Here is a 15,686-nt window from a genome sequence, read left to right as displayed (position 1 = left end):
CACACACACGCACACGCACACACATACATACACACACACACTGGCACATATAGGAATGTTCAAAAGGACCTCGGGTCGAATCGTACGTGTCTAGTGGAGGGGGGGCGGTGGAGAGCGGAAGGCCGCCCATTACAGAGTGTGCAGCGTAGCAATACCCAGACCCCCCCCCCCCCACCCCCCCCCCCCTCGCCCCAAACAGCCGGGTCTGCTTACCGCTCCCGTAGCGAGGACCGCTTGTTTACGCCGAAGGTTTTTCTTGCTTACGCGGGCGGGAGGATGAAAATTTCATTTCCATCGCAGGTGTTAGGACACGGTAGCGAGGCTGGGGCTGGCAAAGCTGCTTCGGTAGCTGAGGTAAATATTTACCCACAGGAGGACGTGAGGTCATCAGTTTAAGGACAGCTGTGATTAGTCGCATACTGCACTGTTTTGGAATTCACAATTATTCAAGGCAATGCAAATGAGACATGGTTCATTTTATTATTAATTTTTTTGCAAAGTATTTTAAATGTAAACATCAACTAAACACATTGTTACACAGGTTAAAAATGGAAGGAAGCTATTTGACCCCGGCTACTCGTATAGTCTGCATGTGTACATTTGCCCAGCTCTGAGGGGATTCTTCCAATCAAGGCATTTGGCTATGCAAGCTTCATGTTCACACATCACACATACACGTTTTGCCACTGAGGTGGGTGTGCCCTGTGATGGATTGGCAACCTGTCCTGGAAGTATTCCTGCCTATCGCCCAGTGCATGCTGGGATAGGCTCCAGCACCCCCCGTGACCCTGACCAGGAACCAGTGGGTTAGATAATGTATGGATGAATGAATAATGAGGTGGGCAAGGTTTGGTTTCTTTGAGTCAGTTCCCTTTAAAATCATCCCTACATTCTAAGTGAATGGTAAACTCTAGGGTGCTCTCTAGTTTGTAGGAGAACATAGATGGACCCAACGGCGTGTTCTCACCATTATGTTATACTGTTCTTACATGGAAGCCAGTTCCAAGCTTCTGCAAGTTTACTGCAAGCTTGTTGTTGGGATGTTAATGAGGAATTAAAATTTTGTAAACTGTTCTATATGAAATGATTTATAATCCCATGAAATAATTATTAACAGAGCAATCTTCAGGTAATGAGCAACTAAACCCAACTTAAATATTAATAACGCCTTTTATTACCTTACAGTGTTCTGGCAAGACAACACGTGTTCTGTTACAGGATACATTAATGCTTTCATTTGCGATGTATGAAACTATGGGTTGAAAAAAGACCACTTCCCTTATGAATAAAAGCGATTTCCTGAAAGTGATGTAGGATTTGTATCAGATGTAACCAGCTCATGTATACTCCGGTACAGTGCTTAATATTGGAATATAATTGGAGATCATTTTAAAACACGCTTTTTATCCCTGCAGTATGCACAAATATTGCACTTACACGGTCTGAGAAACTTAGTCCAGAGTGAGTCATGGACACAAATACACATTCACGCTATTTACAGGAGGTGGACCATTACCTACACATGCTCAATGCCCTCACAGCCTCTGACAAGTTAAACACACCCCACCCAGAGATACATAATTCCCCAGAGCGAGTTACCTACACATAATTTACAGTGAGACTACATGTTATTAACAGGACAAGACAAGCTACTGGTGTCCAGAGTAACAGCACTAATGGATAAAATCTCCATTTAGAGTAGAGGTGGATAATCCAGGCCCAGAAAGTAAAAGACCTCCCCTGTTCCAGTCACCTGGATTTACTAATAAGTGCAATTCTTCAGCCAGGAGGTAGAACAAATTAGTGAAGTCAGCTGGCTGAGTTCATGGGTGGAAGAAACGCTTTTACTTTCTGACCCATGGACTTTCCACCTCTGATTTCTAGTGAAATAGATGCTTTAGCGTAGCACCGATCCCTCTGTGTTGACTTCTTGAAAACGTGGAGGCTCATCTTAGTCATGAATTTTTAAATTGATTGTCTCTGTGAAGTTATTTGTTTCCAAATGTTTAATTTCACATTTAAAAAAAAAAAAAAAACAGTTAGTTTCTGCTCGCGTATTACAGTATCACCTCAACCTGAATCCGCTAATTTTCTTTCTCATAGTGTGGTTCTCATAGCATACTTATGCCTTATGTACTGCAGGTTTAACTAAAGTTCGTCACACATTTGTTGATTGTTTTAACCATGTGTGAAAACCACGAATGCCATTGGAGCTGTAGGCCATTTGGTGAAATGCAGTGTGTGTTGTCTTGTGTAAAGCATGAGATTGCATTCATAGTTTTTTTTTTTTTTTTTTTTTTTTTTTTTTAATTTATTCTTGATACTCTGTATTACTTTTTAATTAACTGACTACATTTTTTTGGGAAATATTTCTCTGTCTGGCTAAGCAATGCCCAGATTTGTCATACAAAAAGCAGGCTGCAAGAAGTGTGGCACTGACCGTGGAGACCGCAATGCATTCTGGGACAGGCTGGGGAGTAATCTGGAAGCCTTTCGGGGGTTACTATGGCAACCTGGATCAGGTGTGAGTGGCAGCGTGTGATGTCCAGACTGACAGGTGTCTAACAGCCCTGGCGCTAGCACCTCCACCGGGGACAAACCCAGTGGAACGACTGACACCAGGGTGCTGACTGACAGCTTCACTAGGGAAAAAAATAAATAAATAAATAAACTGCTAGGCACTACTAGGCTGGCCAAGAATTCATTTTCAAGTCGAAGATGAAAAAAAAAGTGTTTTAGTTTACTTGAACAAGATCAAGTGCATTTTCAATGCGCCTCAGGCAAATTGGTTATACTCTCACCAAAGAGCTTTTGGTTATTTGGTTATTCTCTCACGGCCTTTCGCCAAAGTGTTTTATTATTTTATGATAATTTATTCGCAGGCTTTAATGTCAGAATAGGCATTTTTAAACTCAAAATAAATTCAAATGTAAACCAGTACCAGGGAAATGATAATTACAGGATGAGAGGAAATATGAGGAAAATGTAATTTGGACTAATCCAAACAGGACATCAAAAGGAATTGTGTTTGGAATAAAACCTTAGGAAAACACAGTCAGACAAGCAGATGAAAAAAAATAAAACAACTCAAAAGACATCAAATGCATGGGGGAAAATGCAGAATGTGTACAAAGTGTTTGCATTTCTTAACAAGCTATACAGAACAGCAGTTTAGCAAAGCTATGATCATGCTAATGGAGGTTTAAGATGAAGCAAGCCAAAGGTATTGTGTGAAAAAAAAAAAAACATGTCTGATCTGCCCTGAAGTGATGTGAGAACATAGAGTCATCATCATTTGTGTCCTTCCACATCATGCTAACCAGTCAAACATGCAACCTAAAGCCATCAAAGAGTACAGTGGATATATGGATACCCCTGCAATTCAATGGAATAACTTTCATAAGAATATCTCTGCATTCTAAATAGTATTCTAATGAGCCCATCAGTTACATAGTTAGCATGGGTTCTACAGAGGCTAACAGGCTTGCTATTTTCCCCACTCGTTTGCATATCTGTCTAAAAAGGCATTCAGAGAAATTCAAACATTTCAGAAGTGTCACACTGTGCTCCCACATTACACTACAGGCATTTAGCAGACACTCTTATCCAGAGCCACCCACACCATTTTTACATAGCATTTACATTGCATCCATTTCTACAGCTGGATATATACTGGAGTAATGCAGATTAAGTACTTTGCTCAAGGGTACAACGGCAGTGTCTTATCCAGGAATTGAACCGGAGAGCTTCAGGTTACATGACCAGTTCCTTAACCATTATACTACACTGTCGCCCATACAGAACTCTGGTTGCTGGGGAGACGACACTGAAGCAATAACAACACCTGACCAAAAGAAACAAATAACTTGTAAGATAACGGATAGAACGCTGACACTGCAGTTCCAGACAGCGTGGAATTTTTTTTTGAGTAATCTCAAATCAGAGTAATCTGTTACTGTGAGCCACATTTGTGAAAGCACTGCCAGTCATTAATGAATGGCCACATGACACTGGTCCCAGATGCTAATTGGACAATGACTGATAATCATTGCTCATACCCGATATCTACTGAAGTCTACTGAAGATGATAACCTTTACCATTCAAAATGGACCAGGCGGGAAGACGCCTACATCTGGTAGCAAAATACATACATATTTTTATTCGAATATAGAAATATGTATGAATATATCAAATATATTCAAACTTTTCATGCTAATTAAAGAGAGAAGTTTATATACTCCTGCATCATCAGAAATAGAGAGAAAAACAAACAAACAAACAAACAACCAAAAAAAAACCCCCACAAAGTTCCGAAGACAAAGAACAGAAAACAGAAACTTCCAGATTTTAAAGGGAAGGCTCCTTTGAACATAGGTTTCTCTGTCTCACAGATTAATGAACCTGCAGCACTACTTGGAATCAGCCCAAGAGCGTTTCGAGGGAACGTCTACTCTCCCGAATCTACTCTTCACTTTAATCTCTGACTGGTGCTTCCACGCAGTGGTTGAGACAGAGGCAAGCCAACCTCAACGCCCGCCTATCTGAAGGAGAGACACCCACCATCTGCCACACAAACCGCGCGCCATTGCTACTTACTGACCTGGGAAGCGAGACCTCCATGACCTGCCTGGCCTCGGCCAGGAGACAAAAGCCAGCGTAAAAAAAAAAAAAAAAAAAACGGCGTACATTTTCACAGCTGTGAAAACCATTGTCCAGAGTGGCCGTGCGAACATCATTGCGATGAATAAATAATGGGTGTGTGGGCGTTTAGATTCATAAAGAATTCCTTCTGACTGCATACTGCCTGGTGATTCACTGGCATCCTCATCAGGGAAAATATTACGACCAGTTCTCTCAATTACTTAATTTAAGCAGCTAATTATGCAGTCAAACAAAAGCAATTGCCCCTGGTTGCAATTAGCAAAGAAATAAGGCTATAAATAGCAAGTGTGAAACAAAAGCTTCTCACGGCCAACACTCTTAATTTTCCATAATTTAAACACACACACACTAACACACATGCATGCACACACACAAACACACACACACACACACACACACACACCCACACATTGTCTACACTGTATTTTGATTAACTCAAGTGCTAAGGAGGACCGGGAGAAGAGGGCACACTGTCAAATACAAACAGATCAAACAGATCAAATTCTAAGTTATCACACTTTCCTTGAACTCATTTAGACCTAAGGCGAATAATGAATAATGCATTTCACCTTCCCGACGTTTACTTCAGCGAATCACGATGCATTTCATCGGTCACGTGTCTTGAAAACGATGACGGCATCTAAAACGAGCTCACGTCGCGTCCGGCTCTAAAGGGAGAAGCAGGCAAATGTCGCACCCGGCAAAGGGATATACACGCGAATGTTGCATCAGGTCTTAATGGGTTAAGGCAAAACAAGCACGTGGTAAGAGCTGTAAGCCTTGGTGCCGGAGGATGTATGAAATTAATACAACACTTCACTTGGAAATTTGGAAGCAGGCGTAAGCCATTATTTGGGTGTGATTGCTGACACTGTGGGAGTAATACGATTATTAAGAGGAGATGTGAGGAGAACTTGGCAGGGAAAGAGCTACACTATATGACAAAAAGTATCTGGACACCCCTTGGTCTGGGGGTGTTTTTTATGGTTGGGGCTAAGACTCTTAGTTCCAGAGAAGCCAAATCTTAATGCTGCGGCATGCAATCACATTCTAGACAATTCTGTGCTTCCCCAACAGTTTGGGGAAGGCCCTTTCCTATTTCAGGATGACAATGCCCCCGGGCACACAGCCAGTTCCATAGAGAAATGGTTTTGTCGAGAACGGTGAGTGGCCTCTGCTTGTATGTTACTGTACGTCAAATTGGCTCATCGTACCAGACAGAATATTACCAACTGCCCAATGGCAACAAGTATTTTTTAAGGCTGTTATCAGCAGATACTAATACCGCCATGATATTATTGTGCATTCCAAATGCCAATTGCACATATGCTACCCACGTAGCATTTTCATTTCTAAAATCTAAAAGCACTGGATGTGCAATTTCAATCTGATTAATGGCAGCCCATTGCAATGTGTGCTAATTTGCCTCCAGTGGTGTTGCTGTTTCCAAAGTGCATTAACTGACCTGCTGAGGAACATTAGATCAACACGCATGGCCGCTTGGGAAGGTCTGAAATCCACTGGAAAAAAAACTATCTTCCTAATTTAAGCGTTGAGCAGTACTGTTCAGTTTGCTACTCGCGATGCAAAACACAGAATGCCTTACTTGACACCTTTCTGGAGAAATTCTGTTTATGTTCTGCTATATTATCATTGTTTAGAATCAAAGGTTTTTTTTTTTAATTGACAAAGAAATTACTTGGACAATAACCTGGAAATTAGTGCAGATAGTAGCTTGTATTATAACAAAATTCATTTTATAAAGTGTCACTGGTTTGGCTGTCCTTCAAAGTGATTACAAACCATGAGTGATTCAATAAGCAGTTTTAATTGCTACAACCTTCATTTTAACTTTTTTATTTTGCATATTCTCTATTGAATGGAAGCAAAATATGAAAAATATCTACACATGAACACATTTTGTTGTGATTTTGTTATCAATCCATTTGTTGGGTTTATATGTAGACATTTCAATGGTTTTATGCTTTCACAACTAATTACAAATGGAAATTAAATCTCCAGGTATTTGCATAGTTATGTTTTATTGAATATTTATTCAAAATACGCTTTACAGAGGAGCCTGGCCTTCGCACTTTGACTCTCCTCAGAAAGAGCAAAACCATAACGAGAATCTATTTATTTAATGGAAGACCTTGTATGAACATAAAGAGAACACAGTGTTATTTTTGCTTGTACAGAATACTGTTCTCTTCTTTATTCTGGCTACTGGATCTATTCTGTTTTTTCAGACGCTGTCTGTCGCAATTCTCAACAACTACAGCGTCTTCCCTTTAAATGACTGAACATGGTACTAAAGCAGACATTAAAAGAAAGGGATTTGGAAGCAGTGGAAATTTCTCATAAACATGTGGTTTTCCTAAATTTCTACAGAAGTTTATTTCAGTTGCATAGAGGCAATGTATGGATGCTTGGGCGAATGCATAAATTTGTGTCCGAAGCAAATGTATTGATGCAGTTATAAAAAAATGCTGTAAATGGTTTTTAGCTCGAAAAAGGCCAAAGTCCATTTCACCAGTAAAATATGGGACTGTTCATTCTGCTTGATTTAAACACATTTTTAAGTTAAGGGCTGGTTTTTGCATCATACAGTATTTCTCACAAGACATACCGGAAAGCTGATACCAAATATAATTCACATTTTAATATTCAGTGGAAAGAAGTATTGTGGGGGGCGGTGGGGGAAAAACTCTTGACAAGAATCCAAACTCTGTTCTAGTTATTATGATTATTTGATTACTAGTTTCCCCTTTGGTCACATTTCATTTGTATTCCAATAACACCGATAGCAGAGGCTTTTTACTTGAAATGAAAACAATGATTTATGTTTTTCAAGCAGGAAATTACTTTTTTTTTCCAACAGAGTAATCCTACAGTATGAGTTCCTATGCAATAAATAACAATTTCTGCCGGATCCTCAGTTCATCCACAGCAAATCTGATTAGCAGAATAGTTTCCTGCTCTGGACACACACACACACACACACACACACACATACATGCACACATAGATGCACGACCACACAAACAGACACACACACACACACAAACACACACACCCACACGCACACACACACACACACATACATGCACACATACACGCGCACACACATGCACACACTCACCTAAACACACACACACACGCACACACACACAGAAGCCACATAGCTTGATCCGATTTGTTCGGCCTATCAGGGAGAGCACATTGGCACGAATGACCCCGGTGCAGAAAAGTGGCCATTATTTTTTTTTCCCTTTCTTCAGGCAATTGGAAGAACACAGATATGGCTGCCTGGACTGTTCCTGACATGGAAGTCCCACGTGAGGCCTTGCCATATTAGTGGTAACGGTCAAAGAGATGTCAGTACCGTCCATAATAGTTCCCCCCCGTGTGAGCAGCTGAATGTTTTGTTTTGTTTTGCCGGCCGACATCTATGGCTATGTTTCATTGTCTTTATTTCACCTGTTGGGAGTCTGGGACTAGCTAGCGTAAAACAACTAAGTGGCGTGATGTACTGCATGCCCAGGAAGTGCTTAAGAAACAAATTTGATTTGCCTACACCGGTTTCATTTTTCACCTAGTTATGAACCGAAGCTAAACACAAGACAGCGGCCTTAATAGCTCGTGTTTTCCTTGTGTGTTTAACTCTGCGCAAGGCACTGTAGGTGAAATTGAGATTAATCTATAAGACTTTGTCCATTCTGGATATGTAAATGAGTAAAACTGGGTTTCATGTAGAACAGCAGGAGCTACAGGCCCTCTTGACGCCGGATCAATGGAGCCCCGTTTCCCCACACGGGGGGGAGAGGCGCAAAGCAGGTTTCTCCAGCAACGATCCACAGCCCGGTGACAGCCTGTCCCCAGCGGCCCTGCTTCCGTTTCGCACCGGAGTTTCGAGTCTATCAATCTGAGAACTGTCGATGGAAATGGGCCCGTCAGGGGTCCGTCAGGGGTTCCGAAATCCCGCCGCTCGCCCCTCACGAGCCCGCTCTCGCACGCGGGTCATCAGTTCATCGCCCGCGTCCAGCTGGAGATTGTTCCGGAACAGGGACGTAACAAGCCGACGAGTATTCGGAGTCAATACACACAGCCTTGTGCCAGACAGCGGCGTTTGCCAAGCGCACCTCACTTAACATTCCCCTCAACCCCCCCCCCCCCCAATAATGCACGCACCCCACACTCACACACACACACACACATCAGTCCTTCTGTTTGTATTTCTCCCCCCTCTCTCGCTCTCTGTTTTTGGGTTTTCGTTGCAGATTTTTGAGTGCTGTCCCATAAACCCGTTCTGCCGGATGTTGGTGTTTACCTCGAATCTGCCTTTCCTAGGCTTCCAGCAAACCCGGAGGCAGCCTTTTATCTCCCCCCATCAAAAGAACACACCTGGAGCCTGGGGGGGTCAGAGGTCAATACCACCCCCCACAATCCCCCCCCCCCCCCCCAGCTGTGAGGCAGTCCGCACTCCACCAACACTGAGAGGCAAGAGGAATGTGAATAATCCTGAGCTGAAGAAAGCTTCTGCTGAGAGCGCACGGAAGATAACATCCTGATATCAAAACATAAATCATCCACCTCTTAGTAATGAAATAATATATACATATCAAAAAATAATAATCTTAGGATGAATATCTGCAGGGGAAGGACTCGTGAATAAAAATCTAAATTGTCAAACTGCAGACCCGCAGATTTACCCCACCTCTGTATTATGAGCACTGTAAAGGGGTCAACGTGGGAACAGTAGCTACAGGTGGCATCCGTTTACAAAGACAATTTATAACTCGCTATTGAGCTTTCATGAGTCCGTGGTACGCTCTCTCAGAAATAAAGGTACAGTCGAGGTACATTTTTGTTCTTTAATGAACAAATTTCCCAAATGTACCCTGAAAGGTACAATAACAATCTTTGGGTACTAATTAGTACCTCTTACAAGCCAAAAACGCTGCAGATGAATTATTAAATTATTAAACCCATGGCTAGGCGTAAAATCTTATCTACCGGTTCCATCCCAGCGACAAGCGTTTGTCTGTCTTTAGGCACTTTTTCATGCCTTTTTTTCTGAGAGAGCAATGGTCTCCTTGTCTTGTCTGATTTAACCATTAAAGTCTGAAACAAGCTAATTTTGTTTAAATGTATTTACACGCATCATACGTTTAGGTAACACGACACACTGCTTGAAACATACATGATGGAGGGGAAAAAAAAATTCTGTGATTATGAGAGAGACGGAGCCGTTGAATTAAAGGGGATCGTCGGGTCAATGTTAACTGACAGCAAGCAAGATCCGTTGCATGAGCAGTGCTGCATTAGCAAAACAATTATCGCTGACAATGTATGTAACCCACAAATGAGCATGGCTATGTGCGGTATGCTAATTAACAGATGTGTCAAACTCAATTTGGAGTCCCTGTTGTTCTCATCCCCCTGTATGAGGAAGTGGCTCACATTATTTTCACCTCCAGGTTACATTCCCGCAACGAAAGTGCTAATTATCGCCGTAATGCACTTACTATTTAAATCGTAGATTGACATTAAAACTGCACATTCTCTCGCTTCTCAACCGACACACACCGTGCTGTTCTAGAACGTTCTAGGAACGTTCTTATGTCGGGGCTGCTTTTTTCCCGCCTATTTTGAAATACAACGGACAGTATTTTTTGCGTCCTTACCTATATAGTGCGGGTTTCTGCCATAGGGCCCCCCCCTCACAGACAGGGGCCAATTTCACACGTGTCCGCAAGTTGTGTCGTGTCCGCAAGCCTCCAGACCGGGTCACGCAACCAATCTAGGGGAGGTACAGAGGAAGAAAGAGTCAGCGGCGTACGCTCGAGCGGCAACGGGAGGCAGTGCTCGCGTCAGGGGAGAGAAGAGCGCGGCAGGCATTCGCAGGAATTACGTTTGTTTGTGCGCGGCGCGTGAGTAAGCTTCCTTGACACGCTGGTGCGATTACGATTTATTATTGCGAGATCTGTTTTGCACCCTCAGACAAAAACCAATCGAAGTCTCTAAATCGCGACGTGGGCGGAGGACAAGAGTAGGCCGGGCTTATGCTAAATTGCACCACAGGAGCGGGGGGGGGGGGGGGGGGGGGGGGGCGGTATTCTAGTGGTATGGTGTGCCCCATATAGCACTGCATTCTGTTCAGGATTACCCAAGATTCTCAGTTTCTGCTTCTACTCTGAAGAGTTCCCGCCCCCCCCCCCCACCATAGCATTTGACGGAGAGATAACACTTTGAGCACAGCGACTGAGACGGGTTGTGGTGTGCGCAAAGCACAACAAAGCCCAAATCTCAAGCACATCTGTGAGTGCACAATGTGTGCACTTGATTTAGTGATAATTCAGGCATGCCTAAAATAATCTGATATATGCTCGCCACGTCGACTGCAATCCTGAACTGTGGCTGACTACAGGCAGAGCTGGCTGCTTAGCTAACCGACTGGATCAACCTTTGCATGAGAATGTCACTGATGTCAGATGTGTCTAATTCCTTGAAAATCAGCGTCAGTATTAATGCTGTGGATGGTTTAAGAAGCAGTATTCACGGAACTCATTAAACTACAAGTAGCTTCGCTGTCTTTTTTTTCTTAGCACATTTCCTTGTAGTGAAAATGCATTATGGTCCCACAGAAATTTCCCCCCTGCCCGCCTTGGCTCCTGTGGTGCAAAATTTATCATTCAGTTGTAAACAGAGATAAATTAATCTTGTTTGGATAAGCACTCGACAGTCAATATCGGTGTCCTCTCAGAAGCGCAGCCACTGCTTTCCATCAGCTAATTATACTGAAAGTACTTTCTTCTGTATCAGGGCTGACTAACCTTTGCCCATTTGAGAACTGCTTTTGATTTGCCATCGAGAGGATACTCTTCATTTGTCAATGGCTCCTTATAATTCCGTGGCGCGGTTTAGTGAAGTAAACAACATTTTTTTTGTTGTTTTGTTTTGTTTCGTTTGTTTTTCTGGTGCATTTCTTGAAAGCAGTTCTCAGAGGAAATTAAGCGGCAGGTACCTCGGAAAGCGAACAGGAATATTTTGCGGGGGGGGGTGGGGGGACTCGAGCGGCCTCCTTTTCCCAAGGTCTACAGCGGGACGACGGCTTTTTGTCAAATAAGAACCGAGTACAGCCGCGCTTCAGCGAAATTGAATTCCAACGATTCGACAAACGGAGGAAAATTAGAGCGCAAGTTAAATGCTAATCAAACACGAACTGTTTCAATTGCAGTAAAACACGTATTGTAGAAAAAAAAAACACAAAAACAGAATGTGCTGCACAGAAGACATTCATCAAATGGATTTACACAGGATCCAGACAGAGATGCTGTTAGCCAATGGGGGATAGCATTGTGTTTCTTTAAAGCATAACGTCTGCATGCCAAGAGATAATTAGTGGATAGGCTACACTTATTGCAATCTCCTCAAAGGACAGGAAGCTAGCTTCTGAGTCATGACTTCTCATTTAAAACAATCCTTGAAGCGAACCATCCTTTGGCATAAATTTTTGCCAAAGAGAGAGAAAATATTTATTTATTTACTTATTTATTTAATGTCCAGCACAGCAGCGGATTTTGTATTATCAACACGACCAATAAAACATCCTCCCACTGCAACAGACATCAACCATAGGAGGGAGGCTACTGGGATCAATGGGACTCCTTCCGAATGTGTGAAAGCACTCTTTCAATTAGGAAACCCCTGACTCCCCCCCTCCTGCCCGTGGTCACGGTGTCTTCTACCCCCCAACCTTGCCGATCGTTCCCCTCCTACGCGGAGGAGCGATGAGCTGGGGGGCGGGGGGGTGGAGAGGGGGGTTTGGTAGGCAGGGGTAACTGGGTTCCGTGGAGCAGAATATAATTGAAACAGCCCACTCTCTCAGCAGAACCCACCCCAGCATCTGACCCAGGGGTCCCACATGGGCTCCGGGACACGTCAGACCCCGAAAAAAACGAGTACAATAAAAAATGGCCGCTCTCAGGCTGGAGCAGAGCAGGAGCTTTCCTTAAACGGGGAACGGGTGGAGAAGCCCGTGGTGTCCCACGTCTCGATGGCAACTAGCAACTGGCACAACATGCATCTCCATGCGCTTTTGTGAGATGGGAGCTCTGGTGAAAATAAAAAAAAATAAAAAATTACGCATGTCAAATTATCCGTTGATCGTATAAAAACACATATAGATGCACAGATACTCAGTTGGGGTTATGTGGTTCCGGCTCCACTTCACTCTAAAACACTTTGAGATGCTGAAAAGGCACAAACATTATTCTCAACCACACAAGCACTAAGCAAATGACACATCCACAGCCACTGACGTGCCAAATATGTTATCAGGGTCACTGCTTTCGGTGATATTATGCTCTGATCTTCAAAAGAGAAAGGAGACAGGAAGTGCTGTTCTGAAACCTGTTTACTTTTACCCCAGTACTTGTCTGCATGACTGGCTCAAAAAAAAAACAAAAAAAAAAGGACGCTAACCTCTCACGTCTATTTATGACACACATCATACATACAGCTGGCTACGCAGTGGAGCCACAGGGAAGGCCGAATACAATGCCGCACCTTTTCTTACTGTGCACGTGCAGAGAGCGTGAAGTGCTGTAGCCTCAAAGAACAGTTGGGTATCAGGGAGTGTTGATGCATCAAATATCTGACCCCCCCAACATACACACATGCACACCCACACACACACACACACACAACAGTCACAAAATGAAAGACAGAAAAGAGGTGATTTATGCAAACTGTAATAAACACAGCGAAGACGAGGGTCCTTGGGCTATTAGTTGGAAGTCATATTCATGGCCATCTGAGAGAGAGAGCAAAAGAGAGAGAGGGAACACGAGCGAGAGAGCAACTGCAAGAAGGACTGCTCCCCTCCTCCCCCATGTTGCAGTTTGTGTATCACAGAGCCTGAGAAGATGGGAGACATGAGGGGACATAGACAACACCACACCAGCAGGCCACCACACACTGCCTTTCCCCCTGCCTATGCGTACAGTACTGTTTTCCACACCAGCAATCCTGGATAAGAGCTTACAGAGAGAGAGAGAGAGAGCAATTTTCCAGACAATATGCAGCCTCTACCTTGTCCTGGATTGTTTTATTTTACAATATTTCTCTGGCATAAAACTTTGGTGCGGACCCTTATTATCCAATCCAATCGCTGGTTTATGCTGGCGCTATCCTCTAAGTGCTTTGGATTTCTGTATGAGCAGAGCCACCACGCGGGGGACCGTAAAATTCATCTCCGTAAATCACAACGGTCAGCCTTAACTTTTAGAAAGAATTCCTCTATTGAGCCTTGCCCCTGTAGCGTCACTGGGGGAGACACATGATGACCTACAACACGCGGAGCTACACATTTAAACAGTGAATTAGCGAAACACATTTACCTTCCGTCTTTTGCTATGTGACCCACACGCCCAAGCTCGTCACAGTCAAATGGCTTGCAGCGTTTGCTGAAATTTACATTGTTTGGTTTAATAACCTGACTTTTGTTGGCCAGTTGTTGGTGTGAGTTGTAAGTGAACACAGAATGCATTGTTCTACTTTAAGGTTATACAGTAGACCCCTCACACACGATGTTATGAATCACACACACACACACACACTCGCACACACATATGCGCGCACACACACACTCACACACACACACGCACACATATGCACACACACACACACACACACATACACACACGCACACACATGCACAAACACCATAGAATATCAGCCACTGGCTGCCTGTACTGGAAATTCATTGGTCTGTTCAAAAGAAATCCTCATAGGCCATTTTCTTGAAAGTCAATAACACAATAATTTAAATGCAATTCTGCAGGAGATGGAAAGCAGAGAGTCCTGGTCTTTGCCCTCCTCATTACATTTAACATCAGTTGTAACTCCTTTTATTGCATTTTGGCTGCAGAGTGACAGTAAGATTATCAGGTTTAAAATGATTGTATACAATTACACAACCAGAGGTATTAAGTGTTTGAAATGGAAGTGCTCAACTGGGACTGCTTCTAGGCTAGTCGGGCATGGCAGCCATACAGTAATTACAAAACTCCATTATGTCCACTCAATAATTAATTTCTCATGATTTTACATACAGAATTACAGCTAATGTGTCTGCAGAAGAGAACATTCAAAAGCACTAAAACTAGCACAAAATGGTTGTTACTAATATTCTCATTCCAGTACAAGGTAAGAAACCATATTACAAGATGAAAACCGTTATTTATTATTTATCATTTCGACATATTTTTGTCTAAATGTCAAATTTCTTCACTCCAAAGATAAAAATGGCACAGGAAAACCACAAAACTTCACCACAAAATTGCAAATAACCACACTATTCTTGGCCAAAATTACGCAGTACATAAATATTAAAATATTTAATCTTTTAAGCTTACTTCCTGAGCCGTGACTTAAAAACAATAAATTAAAAAAATTTTTAAAAATAAATGAAAAAACAAACCTCCTAACTTGCATTAATTTTACTCAAACTTATAAAAGCAATATCCCTGCAGTTATTGGTGTCTGAATCCTGTTCAGTTATTACTACTGTTGTTCAGACCCTTTTTAATTAAATTTCCAGCCAAGGAAGGCCTGCTCCAGTGCTTCCAACACAGTCAGTGGTTCAGTACAAAGGCCCTTCTTCTTCTTCTTTTTTTTTGCATTGATCTCCTGTAATTATACTTCTTAAATTCAAAACTTAGACCTGACCTGCTGTGCAGCCACAACATTACTCCCCTTTGGGTGGGGTGGGGGGGGGGGGGTTACAGGGGCCAACACTGGCTTCCTGGAGGATGCTGTGATACTGCTGCTCGTGGAATTTGCTCATGCTATTGTTCAATCAATGACAGTCAGAACAATCAGCCGCTTTTTCCTTTTTATGACAAAACAATATTCATGAACAAGCTCTCCATGACCACAAAAATTAAAACTCCACTGCCTATGACTGCTAATCTGGCAAAGGAATCCCACCCCCCCCCCCCCCACACACACACACCTG

At 42.9% G+C, this 15,686-nt stretch overlaps 1 protein-coding gene across 3 annotated transcripts in view; it reads right to left on the bottom strand.

Moving 5' to 3' along the window:
• LOC118220074 (leucine-rich repeat and fibronectin type-III domain-containing protein 2) overlaps window positions 1-15,686 on the bottom strand; it is a 138,036-nt gene that overhangs the window by 24,542 nt on the left and 97,808 nt on the right. Inside the window, exons 4-5 of one of the 3 annotated variants that reach the window (XM_035403698.1) lie at window positions 10,351-10,466; window positions 2,441-2,642 (exon numbers count right to left, since the gene is read on the bottom strand). The exons of 1 other annotated variant lie outside the window; for it this stretch is intronic. The gene's annotated coding sequence lies outside the window, so the exon portion shown is untranslated. The remainder of the gene's footprint in view (window positions 1-2,440; window positions 2,643-10,350; window positions 10,467-15,686) is intronic. One more of the 3 variants, XM_035403692.1, reaches the window with a different exon arrangement.

The sequence above is a fragment of the Anguilla anguilla genome, chromosome 1 (genome assembly GCF_013347855.1).
Source record: "Anguilla anguilla isolate fAngAng1 chromosome 1, fAngAng1.pri, whole genome shotgun sequence".
Lineage (NCBI taxonomy): Eukaryota > Metazoa > Chordata > Actinopteri > Anguilliformes > Anguillidae > Anguilla > Anguilla anguilla.
The sequence above is the reverse complement of the archived record's forward strand: the minus strand, read 5'-3'. Positions and strand labels throughout refer to the sequence as shown.